Here is a 15,305-nt window from a genome sequence, read left to right as displayed (position 1 = left end):
CTGGGGCAGACCTTCTGGGAGAGTCATAGGTGAGCTCACCACAGCATCGGGGCAGGCAGCACTGGAAGAAGGATGCTGCCAAGCGTTGGCGGTGTCAATCACTTCAGCAAGGCTAAGACTTTGTGATACTGATGTGTTTCCCAGTAAGAGCAGAGGAGGGAATCCCAGCAACCGCAACCAGGCCAGGCTTCCCGTTGGGTTGTAGGATGCAGTTTGCCACACCTTCTTTGCCTGCTGCCCACAGGGGTGCTGATGTGGACATGAGGTTACCGGGTGGCGATCTCAAGAGGTAAAAAGAGGAAAAATGTTACTGTGGTTTGCATAAAGCAGGTGCATTCACATGCATAATAATAATAATAATAAAAATAGGGCCCAGCATGATGGTTCAATGGCTAAAGCCTTACCTTGCAAGTCCCATGATCCCATCCGGGGTTCATGTCCCAGCTACTCCACTTCCCACTCAGCTCCCTGCTGATGTACTGAGGAAGGCAGCAGAGAAAGGCTGAAGCCAGGCTCACTGCCTGCCTCTAGTCCCTTCACCTGGTCACATGGTCATGCTGTGGTTTAGTGGCATACCCTGTCACAGGACACAATGTAGTTTTTGAGTCCATAATCCCAGGAGAAGAGGGACCAGGATGCCACAGGTGCAACTACAAAACTGAGCAGGGGTTTCAAACTTCTGGATGTTGCAGTCTTTCCTTTGGGCAGGAGGCATTCCTTCCAGAAAGTTCCAGACCTCTAATTTTGGAGGTGAGGCACAGCATGACTTCACTTGGTAGGTATACTGGAGGGCTTCACAGGGGAGAAGGGAAGAAGTCTGAGAGTGAGCAGCAGGCTGGCTCTGGTCACTTTGAGGTAGAATCGGGGACCACTTCCGTCCCGGCTTTTCTGCCAGCCTGGTGACAGCCACAGTTAACCCCAAATGTCCGCCACACTTTTAAAATTAAAATCCACTTTATCTGAAACTCAGAGAAAAGACCCACGAGCACTTCCATCTGTTGGTCCATTCCCTTTATGCCTGCAGCAGCCAGGTCTGGGCCAGGCAGAAGCCGGGAGCCTGGAACTCCTCTGCGCCTTTGGGGGAGTGGACACCGCTTTGATGCGGCTGTTTGCAGGGAGCTGGTCAGATGTCAAGTAGCGAGGACTCAAGCCAGGCCCTCTGGAAGACATGGGAACCCACGTTCCCACCCGAGCGCTTGCTAGTGTGACACCGTTCCACACAGACAAAACCACCGCCCGGATTTTCCTCCTGACTCCCCCGAGGCTCGGGCGCCCCCTGGCGGCTGCGCACCAAGCCTCACTGGAAGCACCAGACACCGGGAATGTCTGTTTTCTAGAGGCACACTCCGGATCTTCCCTTCGCCCCAAGACCCAGGGCCCTGTGGGTTTCACATTTACTGAATCTGAATGACGTCTTCACAGGAGGGTATTTGGACTAGGGGTCAGGTCCCAGGTAGGAGGCCTGTATCGCATGTGGGGGTGCCTGGCTTCACTCCAGAGTCCAACTTCCTGTTGCTACAGATTGTGGGGGGTACAGCAGCTGGTGGTTCCAGTAGTGGGGTTCCTGCCACCTCATCGGGGGGACCCGAATGGAGCTCCTGGCTTCAGTTTGACTCAAGTCCAGCTGTGGTCTGCGTTTTGGAAGTCAGTGGATGAAACCATGGGTTCTCTCTCTAAAGAAAATACTGTCCAGAATAGAGACGAAAGGTGCTAACAAGTAAGACAAGAAGCCACTAAGAATTATACCAGGGAAAACTGTGAATTCAAATATAGGGGCCACACCAGTGCAGAAATGAGGACAGCATTCCACTCTCCACATCTTAAAAATGAACTGGGGAGTGACAGGGAGGGGGTGTCAATGTGACTTTGGATAACCTTACAAGTTGCTTCTAGGGGTGTGAGCCACCTGTTATTTACATACACACACACACCCCTTGAGACTAAAAAGTTCATAGAAAGCAGAATTATAAATTTTGAAGGAGGAACCTTCAAAATACTTGTGGGAAATGTGCACTAAAAAGGGTAGCAACAGAGACTCTAAGGTGGACTATGTCAGTCAGTGGATTCTGCAGCAACTGCATTGTGCTTGGAGTGGTGATACTGGCAGCAATTCAGAATTGTTGAATTATCAAAACCACTTGAGCAACAACCATGGCGCATGCCCCACATCTGGGACCTGGGATGGGTGGGAGGCTGGGTGGGGCTTCTCGCTTTATCTCCCCCTTTATCCCAGATACAGGAAAAAAAAAATGTGGAAATAATAGTCTTGTTAGATCTGCTGACCACCTGAGAAAGAAAGTACCAGCCAAGTACAAACAGACCTTTATTATGCAAAGAGAAGTCCGTTCCTGGGCCTTTCCCATGCGGTGGAGGAATGAACAGGACAGGAGAGAACCAGAAGTGGGAAGGACAAGCTGGGTGGCCGAGACAAAGGTTTTATGCCCCCTCTGACATGGTGCAGGCATCAGCCCTGCTTGGGCTCTGAAAGGACAGGAAAGGTTGGTCTTTGTCCATCATTGGCCCGTACGTGGCCTTGGCTGCCCTTGGGGCGAGCCAGATTTCTGAGGTTACTGTGGTGTCCACCCACTTTGCATGACCGTGGTAACCATCAAGTCTTACCCACTTTCCTGTAGCCCTTTAAACTTTTTGCCCTAAATAACTATGTAAAGATTGTCAAAAATAAAGAAAAAATGGTAGCCACAGGGTCCGGCGTGGTAGCCCAGCGGCTGGAGTCCTTGCCTTGCATGTGCCGCCAGGATCCCATGTGGCCACCAGTTCTAATCCCGGCAGCTCCACTTCCCATCCAGCTCCCTGCTTGTGGCCTGGGAAAGCAGTCGAGGACGACCCAGGGCTTTGGGACCCTGCACCCGTGTGGGAGACCTGGAAGTGCTCCTGGTTCCCGGCTTCGGATCAGCTCAGCTCTGGCCGTTGCGGCTCACTTGGGGAGCGAATCAATGGACGGAGTATCTTCCCCTCTGTCTCTCCTCCTCTCTGTATATCTTACTTTCCAATAAAAATAAATCTTTTTTTTTAAAGGGGGTAGCCATAGATTAAAAAAAAAAACTTTCTCTGCATGCCAAAATCTGATTTTTTAAATCTCATTTTTGCACGAATTGCCTTGAAGTACCTGGGATTACACCCAGTAAACAAACAAACCGCGCATCACAATATTAGTAAGAGAATGGTGAGATTTTTTTCCCCCCACAACTGTCATTTTCTCCCAATAAACTGCTCTGATTTTCCTCCGACTCTTACAGTTAAATAACACAACTGCATCTTTCAGGCGCCCGACGCTTCCCCCACCGGCAGCCCCTCCGCGTCCCGGGGCTCCCGGGCACCCGCGCCATCTTGCCAGGCGGCCGCGGGGACGCCGCCCTCAGCCGCCCGCCTTGCCCCGACGCCGGCGTCCCCTCGTCCTGGGGCTGCGGGGGTGTCAGGGCGCCATCCCTGCGACTCGCCATCCCCGCGGCCCCCTCGCCCCACGTCCTGGAGCCCCGCGCCCTCGCAGGGCCGCCCCGCTGCCCGCTGCCCCGCCTCGGGCGGCTCTTCCGCTGAACTCGGGCGGCACTTCCGGAGGGAGCGCGGGCCGCCCGCACCTTCCCGGCGGCGGAGGGAGCGAGGCCTTTAACGACGCAGAGGCAGGCGCTTGCTGTGACCTCGTGGCGCAATGGTAGCGCGTCTGACTCCAGATCAGAAGGTTGCGTGTTCAAGTCACGTCGGGGTCAGTGACTGTCACTTTTTACCTCGGCCAACCGCAGGTGAACGCTAAAGAAATACCTGAGAAATTAGGCATGTTCAGAGTCTTAAGGTAAACATGAAGGGAAGTTTTGCTCATTTTCCCCCGTCGCTGCGACTGTAAACATACAAGGGACTCGTGGATTGTTACATACTCTCTTCGGCTAGTCACTTCATTGATATTTAGGAACAATGTTGTTTTTGTCACTTTGTCCTTCAAGAGATGGACATACCGAAACAAAACAAACAAACAAACAAAAAACCACGAGGCTGCGTAGAGATTTTATACACAAAAGTCATGCTAACACATTTGTATATGTTAACAGTGCTGGAATATTCCATATTCAAACGGCTTGAAACTACAGTGGTTTGGGGACAAGTGACTTCTACAGATTTGGGGATTATTTGCATTTAAATAGTGGCTAAACTCAGAAATGTATGTTTCATACACTTTATCCACATGATCTGAAGGGTTTTGCTTTTTTTTAAGTCTGAGGTAAGGGAGCAGACATCTTCCACTTGCCGGTTCGCTGCCTAAGTGGCCACGGCGACCATGGCTGAATCAGGTGAAAGCCAGGAGGCGCCTGGGACTCCGTCTGGGTTGCTCAGGGCCCTGAACACTTGGGGCATCCCGCCACCTTCCGCTGTTTTTCCAGGCACCCTAGCAAAAAAGCTGGATCAGAAGTAGAACAGCTGAGACCTGAACCAGTGCCCATGTGGGATGCTCGTGTGGCAGACGGCTGCCTCACCTGCTGTGCCACAACCCAGACCAGTGAGTGGAGTTGTGTGTGCTATTTTTCAGCCTTTTGAAGGTGGACCATACGAGGTCATGGGCATCACTTTCCATTTGTGGCGTTGTGGAAGAGCTTAAAAAGTTTTGCATTTAGGATGATTTTGGATTTTTGGATCAGGGGATGCTCAGCCTGTACATACACGGGGGGCATTAATCAATTATCTGTGTTAAAAAGATGGGCACAAGTCACACCCAGCCCCCGGCAGCAAGGCGAGGGCGTCCCTCAGGGACGGGGCAGAAAGGCTGAGGCAGAGTTTCTGTCTCTTTTCAATCATGTTTTTATTTCTTTGAAAAGATAAACTGCGAGAGAACTTCCATCTTCTGGTTCACTTGCCAGATGTCGACAACGGCTGGGGCTGGGCCAGGCTGAAATGGGGGCTGGGAATGCCTTCCTGGTGTCCCACTGTGCCTGACAGGGACCCAGCCACTGCGGCCAGTGCCTGCTGCCTCCCAACGGTGCACCACCAGGTAGCTGGAATCTAGAAGGAGTTACAACTGGGACTCCGTAGTCTGCAACATGCTCTGTGCGTGTGTGTGTGTGTGTGTGTTAATTTCTTTGATAAGGAGGAAGGGAAGGTGAGAGAGATCTCCCATCCACTGGTTCACTCCCCAAATGGCCACAACAAGCAGAGCCTGGCCAATCCGAAGCCAGGAGCCAGAGTTTCTTCTAGGTCTCTCACACGGGTACAGTGGTCCAAGCCCTTGGACCATCCTCTGCTTTCCTGGGAGCATTAGCTCCTTGCTTATGACCTGGGAAAGCAGTGGAGGATGGCCCCAATGCTTGGGTCCCTGCCACCCTGATGGGGGATCGGGATGGAGTTCTGGCTCCTGGCTTCAGCCTGGCCCAGCTCTGGTCAGTGTGGCCGTTTGGGGAGTGAACCAGCACATGGAAGAACTCTGCTGTTTCTCCGTATATTACCCCCTTTCAAATAAATGAATAAATTCATATGTACATATGATGACCCATCTGACCTCTGTCTTTTGATCTTCTTCCCCTCATGACTCTTTTTATGCAAATAGTGAGGAAAGAGGACTTAGCTCTCAGTTCTGCATTTACCCCAATTGCGTGACCCTGGACAGTTCAAGCAACCTCTGTGCGTTCAGCTGCCTCGTCTGTGCTTCTGGGCTCGGAGTGCCTTGAAGGCACCGGGCTCACCTCCCCGGTCGCAGGCGGCCTGGCCCCTGCGGGATCCCCTGGATCCTCGGAGACCCAAGAACTGGGGTGCGCGGCTGGTTTAACAGCCAACCTCAGCCCACCAGCAGAGGGCGCAAGCGGCAAGCCCGGGAAGCACTGCTTCACTCCCAGGGCTGCAGCGCTTCTAGCCCTGGGAGAACTTCTAGAAAACCCTGTAAACTTTGCACATTAATAACCGTACATCTAAATTTCTCACCACAACCTGAAGTATTTGCTAGTGCTTGGTATTCTTTTAAATAGCTCCAGGAAAAATCCATATAAACCTGGAAACCGTCATGTATTATTAAAAATGAAAGAACAGGTTGGGGCAAAAGGAGCCCCCTGCAGTGTGGCAGCTTTGGTGGGTGCCCCAGCCAGGTCAAACTCAATGCTGGGGACTCAGGTCAAAGTCACTGCTGCCAGGCGGTGACCGAGTCCTTGGCTTTTGGCGGCCAGCACACCAAGCGATGCCTGCTGGCCGCCCTGTTGTGAGCTCTGGGGTTTTTAGGATATGTAATTGCTGCCTTGGGACATCCATAGGTAAGGCCAGTGTGAGTGTAGCTGAGGGATGACTTCTGGGTGATCAAGGAACTTTCTGGCAAGCGTGGGGACTGAGACCTGGTGGTTTGGAGGAGAGTGTCCATAAGATCAATTTGGGCTAGACTGATTCACCAGCCAAATTAGGAATCCTGAGATGGGCTGTTAGCGTAGAGCATCACTGACTGCCACACACTGCTCCACCCAAAAGCTGTGGCTGGGGCCTGTCTGGCAGGGCTAGGGACCAGTGCCTGACTGAGTGGTGGGACAGTGGATGGGTCACACTTGGCAGGGTCAAGACACTAAGCAGCACGTGAGAGAACCAGGTCTGGGGGTGGATTCTGTGGGGGAAGTGTGGGCCCAACCCTGTGGAAATACAAGTCCCGCTGGTTAGCTCGCAAGCTGGGGTGGCGATGGGCTGAGCTAGGTGTGACCATGGAACCTGCCATCGCTCACGGGTAAAGGAACAGTCTGGGCAGGTCAAGCCAGCAGCAGCTGAATGTGCATCCTAAAATAGGATGTGGGGTGGGCCAAGCTGCAACTGGAAGGGGGCAGACCAGGCAGGGCCGAGCAAACCTCAACTCACAAGGAAGAACAGAAATCAGGCTGGAGCACTGGTCATGCCAAACTAGGCTCTTACACCGACTGGTCTGCATGAGCCAGGGATACTATGCCACAGCTTCGAAGGCAAAGGCCAAGACAGATGAGGGGCTAAGCTAACTGGGTCAGAGCAACCACTGACACGTGCCTAATTTAGGGCTGGAAATAGTTTGGTTGGGGAGCTGTGAGAGTACACCCTTGCTGGGTTGAGTTTCCCACGGGAGAGTGCGGGGGCTGGAGTTGGGGCTGCGTTCTGGTCTGGATATGACTGCAATCTCCCTTGGCACAAGTGTGAACTGGGACTGGGTACACCTAACTGGGCTAGATGCCAGCACCATCTGGCGCTCTGGAGAATCTGGGTAGACGTAGGACGGACTAGGCTGGGTCTCTGCCCCAACTGAGCCATGTGTGAGCAGTGTCTGGGCTGAAACATCCAACAGCAAGTACCAGAAAGGATTGAAGGCCAGCAAGGAAAGGTCACTGCTCCTACCAGGACAGGAGGTAGACTAAGTAGGGCTGGCCCATGGACCCACCAATGTGCGCAAGATCTGGCATAGGGAGAGGTTCTGATGGAAGAGCTTGGGAAACTCCTCTGGCAGGACACAGTCCCTGTAGGTGAGCACAAGAACCATGATAGGGAGCAACCCAGACCAGGCCAGAGCAAGATACCCACTGGCATACATTTGGCATAGGTTGGGGGCAGACCAGGCTGAATCAGTTCACATCACCCGCTGGCGAATCTGAGTAACAAAACAGTGTGGGTTGGGCCCGGTTCGGTCGTGACACAAACCAATGCACATTACGGAATGCCATGGTGAAGTGAGCCGTACCAGATGTGGCTGCAGCGCCCGAACAGCACACATGAGAACCAGGGAGGGAGGGGGCAAAGACGGTAGGGGGAATGTAGGCTCCCCTGCTGGACAGCCACTCCCACTGGGGAGCGTGAGTTGGGATGGGGGCAGACCAGACCAGGCAGGGATACAACACCTGTGGGCCTCATGTAAGCTAGATCAGGGAAAAGCCAGGTTGGGCTGACTGTCCAGACTGGTGCAAGCAAAAATTAGAGTGGGTGAGCATTGGTTGGGTTTTGCTGCAGCATCAGCTGGCAGAGGTTGGCACTGGGGGCTAAATCTGTCAAGTTAAACTCCAGAACCACCTGGAGAGTGCATAATCCAGGAGTGGGAGTGGCCTAGGAGGGAAATAGTGGGCTCCTCCTTCTTGGGTTACCACTCCCACTGGAGAGCATGAAAACCAGGACAGGGGCAGGGGTGGCTAGACAGAAAGGCACCCGCCAGTATGTGTGTGGCCTGAATAGTAGGGCTGGTTGGGTTGAACTAGGCTTCAATGCCCATTGATATGTATGAGAGCTGAAAGGGATGTGGGACAGACTGAACAAGTCTGCTGTACATCTGGTAAGCATGGGAACCAGAGCAGGGGGCAAGCCTGGTGAGGTTATGGGGAGTCACCTCAACTATATGCAGCTCCCACTGGTTTGCATGAGGGCCGAGTATGGAGTGGGCAGGATCGGGCTGGACTACAACACCCATTGGTTCGTGTGGAAGACAGGGCTGGAAACAGAACTGACCCAGCAATTGCAACGACCAGCATGTGCATAAGCTGACTGGGGACTGTGCCAGAACCTGTACGTGCAAGCACACACAAGAATCAGGTCTGGGATCACCTCAGATGAAGTTTCTTTGGAGAGCCCTCCAACTGAGCCCCTGATCTCAGAACCCCAACCATGAAGAGACTGTGTCAGCCAGTGGATTCTGAATAGATTTCATCGTGCTTGGAGTGGCGAGACTGGCAGCAATTCAGAACTGTTGAACTATCAAAACTGCTTGAGCAGGACCCTCGGAGCGTGCCCCACATCGGGGACCTGGGGTGGGTGGGAGGCTGGGTGGGGCTTCTCCCTTTGTCTCCCTCTTGCCCCAGACACAGGGGGAAAAATGATGATGTTAGTGTGGAAAAATGGTCTTACCAACTTTCCTGTAGCCCTTGACCCTTTGTGCCCTAATCAACTATGTAAGATTAGCAAGAAAGAAAGAAAGAAAGAAAGAAAGAAAGAAAGAAAGAAAGAAAGAAAGAAAGAAAGATGTAAGAACAGACTCATTCAACAGGAAATCCGGGGCCTTCAAATACAGTCTTGAAATAATTTTTAAAATGTTAATTTTGTTTGAAATGCAGTTACAGAAAAGAAAGAGAGAGAGAGAGAGAGATCTTCCATTTGCTAGCTTACTCTGCTGGTTCACTCCCCAAGTGGCTGCAATGGCTGGAGCTGCACCAATGGGAAGCCAGCAGCCAGGAGCCTCTTCTGGCTCTCCCATGCAGGTGCAGGGTCCCAAGGTTTTGGGCTGTCCCCCTCTGCTCTCCCAGGCCACAAGCAGGATGGGAAGTGGAGCAGCTGGGACGTGAACTAACACCCGCATGGGATGCCGACGCCTCAGGTGGAGGCTTAGCTTATGATGATTCAGTGCCACCCTCCCAATACACTTTTCAATGAAGGAGTTTAAGACATTCATTTCTTTGAGAAGAAGAGGGAAAGAGGGCAAGCATGCCCATATGCTTGTCCGTTCGCTTCCCCTTCCCCACAATGTGCAAGAACAATCCAGGATGCGTCCTGAAACTGCCCGTGTGAATGGCCGGGATGCAGGCACTTGGGCTGTCCCTGCTGCCTCTCAGGGAGCCAGGAGCCAGAGCCAGAGCAAACCAGCTGCTGCCCTGTCGGCTGTGCTGTCCTTCTCGCTAATGCTTTCTCCTCACACTTGTTCTTTCTTTGAGAGTATTTATCCAGAGTTGGTGAAAACCATCTCCATTGCTCTCTCTTCCCCTCCAGTGAAGGGGAGCCCCGAGTTCTCCACACAGGGCAGGCCCAGGGAAGCCTGGCCAGTTCTGGGCACCTGAACTTTTGCAGAACGTGGGGCGTCTTGGTAGAAAGGAGATCAGTGGGGCCGTGGGGCCTGACATGATGGTGTTGCAAACATCCTCTGCTTGCGGCACCAGCATCCCATATGGATACTGATTGGAGCCCTGGCTGTTCCACTTCCCATCCAGCTCCTTGCTAATGACCCGGGAAAACACTAGAGGCCGGCCCAAGTCCTTGGGTCCCTGTACTTACATGGGAGACCTGGAAGAAGCTCCTGGCTCTTAGCTTTGAATCAGCTCAGCTCTAGCCATTGCAGCCATTTAGGGAGTGAACCAGTGGATGGAACATCTCTCTTTCTCTCTCCTCTCTCGGTACAATTTGCCTTTCAAATGAAAAAAAAATTTTTTTTTTCTAAAGAGGAGCTCGCTGACTAAAATAAGACTCCCCAGAAAACATGCTAGAACTTTCCTTTTAGAAAGAAATGGGGGCACTTGCCTCAGAGCGCGGGAAGCAGGAGCCTGCTTGGGTGTGGCTGCTGACAGCATAGCTGAGTGCGGTAGGAGGGAGTTGCAGGTTCAGTCGGCCAGCAAGTGTCCTGCCACAGAGCTGCTCAGAGCCTGGGAGGGGGCAAGCAAGATTTACTTATTTTTATTACAAAGTCAGATATACAGAGAGGAGGAGAGACAGAGAGGAAGATCTTCCATCCGATGATTCACTCCCCAAGTGACCGCAATGGTCGGTGCTGTACCAATCCGACGCCAGGAGCCAGGAACTTCCTCCAGGTCTCCCACACGGGTGCAGGGTCCCAAGGCTCTGGGCTGTCCTCGACTGCTTCCCCAGGCCACAAGCAGGGAGCTGGATGGGAAGTGGAGCTGCTGGGATTAGAACTGGTGCCCACATGGGATCCCGGTGCGTTCAAGGCGAGGACTTTAGCCTCTAGGCCCTGGGGCCCCGCTCAGTCAGTCTTAATCCCCAGGACCCTGTGACCTCGCCTGGCTCTGCCAGAGTCCCCCAGTCTCCTCTGATACAGCTGAATGAGTCTGTAAGAGATTGTGACCGGGCCCAGTATGGTAGCCTAGCAGCTAAAGTCCTCGGTTTGTATGCTCTGCCGGGATCCCATATGGGCAATGGTTCATGTCCTGGGGGCCTCACTTCCCATCCAGCGCCCTGTTGTCTGTGGCCTGGGAAAGCAGTCGAAGATGGCCCAAAGCCTTGGGACCCTGCACTTGCGTGGGAGACGTGGAAGAAGCTCCTGGCTCCTGCCTTTGGATCTGCTGAGCTCCAGTCATCTGCCACTTGGGAAGCGGACTAGCAGATGGAAGATCTTTTTATCTCTCCTCTCTGTATATCTGACTTTGTAATAAAAATAAATAAATCGTTAAAAGAGAGAGCGAGCGAGAGAGATTGCGGCCACATGGGTGAGCAGTGCCACAGGGGCTGGCCACCTCGGCAGTGAGGGGGTGTGGGCTGGAGGTGGGGTGCCTCAGAGAGCCTCGCTTGGGGTTGTAGAGAACATTTCCCTACACCCCGTGCGGCAATGTGGTTTTCTGCTGAGCACAGAGCAGACCTGCCGTTGCCTGCTGGGGACCCAGTTCTGCTCGCACTCTAAACGTAATGGCTTGATTTCGAGGAACCAGCTTTTTGCTTTTTGCTTTTTTCCCTCTGCCTGGAGGTTGGGAAGACAAAGCAACAGTGGTCACTACGAGAGGAGACACAGGAAGGACTGCAAGCTCACAGGGGTTCAGAAAGGGTGCAACCCACGCAGGGGCCGAGAGGTGCCCCCGAGGGACCCGAGGGCCGGGGAGCTGGGAGAGGAGAAGGAGGGGGAGGTGAATCAGTCTGGAGGGCTGGTAACCCCCAGGACGCGGTGGGCTCTGGTGGGCTGCAACTTCTCCCTCTGGCCCTGGGTGGATGGGAGGAGGTCAAGGGAAGCCCCTCCTCGGGCTCTGGGAGTCACGGAGAGGGGGTGGGGGGAGGTCAGGGTGGCAGGGAGTCCTTAAGGTCGGATTGGATTGTTCGGCACACCACCACCAGGTCAAAGCGGGGAGAGGGCTGGGGTGTGCGGGGTGTGTGCCGTGTTGGGTTTTCCCTCTTGAATTTTATGTTTTCAGTTCTATTCTCTCTCTCTCTCTCTCTCTCTCTCTCTCTCTCTCTCTCTCTCCTCTCTCTTTCTTTCTTTCTTTCTTGATTTATTTTATTTTTACTGGAAAGTTAGATCTACAGAGAGAAGAAGAGACAAAGATCTTCCATCCACTGGTTCACTCCCCAAGTGGCCGCAACGACTGGAGCTGCACCGATCCGAAGCCAGGAGCCAGGAGCCAGGAGCTTCTTCTGGGTCTCCCACATGGGTGCAGGGTCCCAAGGCTTTGGGCCATCCTCAACTGCTTTCCCAGGCCACCAACAGGGAGCTGGTTGGGAAGTGGAGCTGCTGGGATTAGAACTGGAGCCCATATGGGATCCTGGTGGATGCAAGGTGAGGATTTAGTTACTAGGGCATCATGCTGGGCCCTCCAGTTCTGTTCTTTGCTTCTCTATTTTCTTTTTCTGTTGATATTGGATTTAATTTGCTATTCTTTTTCCTACTTTGCTAAAGTGGAAGTTTTGATAACAGAGTTTAGAGTTTTATGTTTGCATTCAATGCTATGGACTTTATTTATTTATTTATTTTTAAAGATTTATTTATTTTTATTTGAAAGAGATACAGAGAGAAGATTTTCTGTCTGCTGATTCACTCCCCAAGTAGTCACAACGGCTGGAGCTGCACTGATCCGAAGCCAGGAGCCCAGAGCCTCTTCTGGGTCTCCCATGCAGGTGCAGGGTCCCAAGGCTTTGAGTGGTCCTCCACCGCTTTCCCAGGCTACAGGCAGGAAGCTGGATGAAAAGCAGGGCCGCTGGGATTAGAACCGGCATCCATATGGGATCCTGGCATGTGCAAGGTGAGAAATTTAGCTGCTAGGCTACTGTGCCAGGACCTGTTTTATTTATTTATTTATCTATTTATTTTTATACAAGATTGATTAATTATTTGAAATGATGGAGAGAGATGGCCAGAATTCCTGGGGCTGGTTCTATACCCTAACACCAGCCTGAATAACCAGGAGCTTCTTCCAGGTCTCCCACATGGGTGCAGGGTCCCAAGGCTTAGGGCCATCCTCAACTGCTTTCCCAGGCCACAAGCAGGGAGCTGGATGGGAAGCGGGGCTGCCGGGATTAGAACCGGCGCCCATATGGGATCCCGGCGCGTTCAAGGCGAGGACTTTAGCCACTAGGCCGTTGTGCTGGTCCCAGATGAGTCGTATCATAACTTTTCATTTAGTTCAAAATTTAACAAATGTTTCTTTGGATTTTTTCTTTGGCCCAGGTGCTATTTGAAAGCGTGTAGGTTAATCTTCATTTGGGTCCATATTTTCCCAGCTGTCTTCACGTGCTCAATTTCTAAGTTTTATTTTGTTGTGACCTTCATGCTCTGTCTATATCTGGGAATTTGAGCATTGCATTTCACCTCGTAGACTGCAGTGCATGTTGGCTGATGACTCACGTGGGCTTGAGAGAACTGTACGTTCTGGCATGGAGGCAGGAGCAGTCCAGTGTCCCATTGCGCCCGGGCGTTGACGGTACAGTGGAATTCAACTCAGTCCTCTCTGACTTAGTACCTGCCAGTCTGTTGGGAGCACTGCACGAGTGCCCTGCCCTAAGATGGTGGCTGGTTCAAGGCCAGGAGGCAGCAGGAAGACAGGAGGTCACAGGGGAGGCGGATCTGCCTCCTTTCCAGGGCCTGGCCAGTCAGGTAGCACCCAGTGGACCCACGGGAATGCAAGTGATGGGAGTGAGAGCTGAAATTGCTATGGCAATAAATATAGTTATTTTTATCTTATAGGCTAGCCTGTTTTCGCAATTTTTTGGACATAGAAAATGTAGCTGTTTTAGCCGCTTTTATAATTTTTAGCTAGAGGAATTAAGGATGCTTTTAGTAAGGAAAAATGTTTTTGATTATTGTTTTATTGTTTATGGGGCTGCAGGGTCTATAGTTGTAGAGGGATTTAATATTTGTAATTTTTGTTTTTAGATTTATATTTTTCCCCTTGTAAATTATTTTCCCATTAAATAATGGGCAAATTGTAGAAATGGAAATGTGGTAGGAATGTACTACTGATTAGCAGGTAATCGCATGTGCCTTGGCCTTGGAGTCCTGGCTGCTGCTCCATGGCTACTGTTGAAGAATGAATAATGGCTTGCTTTGAAGAATATAAATACAGTGTTTTAAAGAATTATCTCTGAGGACACCTGCTTAGCCCTGAAGTGCAGACGCAATGACCGAATGTCTGTACATGCCCCCTTAGTCTTGAAGTAAAAAACAGAACAACTAGTTGCTTCTGCAGAAGCTTGCGAGGTTTTGAGTAAATAAAAAGGACAGTTTTTTCTTGGGCTGTTGTGAGAACGCACCAAGTGTCAGTGTCTGTGTCTTTCTTTATTGCCGACTCCACGCACCCTTCCCGAGCTCCGAACTCTCGGCTGGAGCTGGACTCCGGCACCAGTCAGTCCATTTCCAGATATAACAGCCGATCTGTGCATTTCTCCTTGGAATTCAATTCCTATCTTGCATATTTCAAGTGATATGCAAGCCTTTTCAGGTGACCTTGTTTTTTAAGAGATTTATAATTTACTTGAAAGTCAGAGTGACAGAGAGAGGCGGCGGGGGTGCGGGGGGCATGTGGGCAAAGAGCTCTTCCATCCACTGGTTCACTTCCCAGATGCCAGGGCTGAGTTGACCCAAAGCCTGGGTCTCTTACATGAGAGAGGCAGCGAAGCACCTCGGCCATCCTCGACTTCTTTCCCAGGTGCCTTAGCAGGGAGCTGGATCAGAAATGGAGCAGCTGGGACACTAACTGACTCCTGCATGGGATGCTGATGTTGCAAGCAGAGGCGTAACTTGCTATGCCACAGTGCCAGCCCCAGCTTCACAGGCATACCCTCACCCAGGCGAGTTGACAATTGGCGCTATCCACCACAAATTGTTATATACTAAAGATCACTCTTCCTGTTAAGGCGCTTATTATTATTTTTTAATTTGAAAAGTAGAGTTACAGAGAGAGAGAACTCTTCCATCCATTGGTTCGCTCCCCAGATGGCTGTAGCATTCAGAGCTGGACCAGTCCAGAGTTAGGGGCCTCCTCAAAGTCTCCCACGTGAGTGCAGGGACCCAAGCACTTGAGCCATTGCCATCCTCCACCAATTTCCTAGACTATAAGTAGGGAGCTGAATCAGAAGTGAGGCTGCCAGGACTGGAACTGGCGTCCACCTGGGCTACTGGCGCTGCAAGCATAGGTTTAATCTATTATGCCATGAGGCTGGCCCCAAGATCATTTTTTTTTTTTTTACCAAGACTTTCTCATGTATTGTTTTAAATAAAAATATTTGTTTATTGGGGGGGGGGGATCTTCCATCCACTAATTCACCATTCATTACTGAAATGATAGTAGTGGCTCAGCCCCGGAGCATAGAACTCCATCATTCTCTTATGTGAGAGGCAGGGACACAAGTGTTTGAGCCAACAGCCATTGTCATTCAGGATACACATTAGTAGGATGCTGGAACCGGAC

General features: G+C 51.7%; 1 non-coding gene across 1 annotated transcript; it reads left to right on the top strand.

Moving 5' to 3' along the window:
- Positions 1-3,653: 3,653 nt before the first annotated feature.
- Positions 3,654-3,725, top strand: TRNAW-CCA (transfer RNA tryptophan (anticodon CCA)). Its single transcript has one exon. It is a non-coding gene; the product is annotated as a tRNA-Trp (tRNA).
- Positions 3,726-15,305: the final 11,580 nt, after the last annotated feature.

Source organism: Ochotona princeps, chromosome 17, assembly GCF_030435755.1.
Source record: "Ochotona princeps isolate mOchPri1 chromosome 17, mOchPri1.hap1, whole genome shotgun sequence".
Taxonomy (NCBI): Eukaryota; Metazoa; Chordata; class Mammalia; order Lagomorpha; family Ochotonidae; genus Ochotona; species Ochotona princeps.
The sequence above is the reverse complement of the archived record's forward strand: the minus strand, read 5'-3'. Positions and strand labels throughout refer to the sequence as shown.